At 39.0% G+C, this 395-nt stretch overlaps 1 non-coding gene across 1 annotated transcript; it reads left to right on the plus strand.

Moving 5' to 3' along the window:
* The first annotated feature begins 288 nt into the window (after window positions 1–288).
* On the plus strand, window positions 289–395 carry LOC115802628 (U6 spliceosomal RNA). Its single transcript, XR_004023134.1, has one exon. It is a non-coding gene; the product is annotated as a U6 spliceosomal RNA (small nuclear RNA).

The raw sequence follows: 395 nt of genomic DNA on the forward strand, positions 1-395 counted from the left end.
CAGTTGCTCAAAGGATAGGGTCTTTATTAAATGTTTCTACCACTCTGGCCACTTATGTCCTCATTAGCTATTGCACAGATTCATATTGCTGGAACTTAAGGTGGGGATGTGGCTCCCTTCCAATCAGCACTCTGAAAAAAAAAAAAAAAGCCAGTTGCTATACAGAAAAACCTTTTCTCTCTCTCATCTCCAGGCTAAATGGAAAGAGGAGTTTAATAGTTTGCCCTGTCTTTGGCTGTATGCCACCCAAAAGCATTCAACCATTACTAAATTAGAAATGACTTCATGGTGCTCACTTCAGCAGCATATACACTGTAATTGGAATGATTCAGAGAATATTAACATGGCCTCTGCACAAGGATGACATACCAACTCATGAAGCATTTCATAATTTT

Source organism: Delphinapterus leucas, chromosome X (assembly GCF_059928025.1).
Source record: "Delphinapterus leucas isolate spDelLeu-1000000601 "Yukka" chromosome X, BTC_Dleu_Yukka2, whole genome shotgun sequence".
NCBI classification, from domain to species: domain Eukaryota; kingdom Metazoa; phylum Chordata; class Mammalia; order Artiodactyla; family Monodontidae; genus Delphinapterus; species Delphinapterus leucas.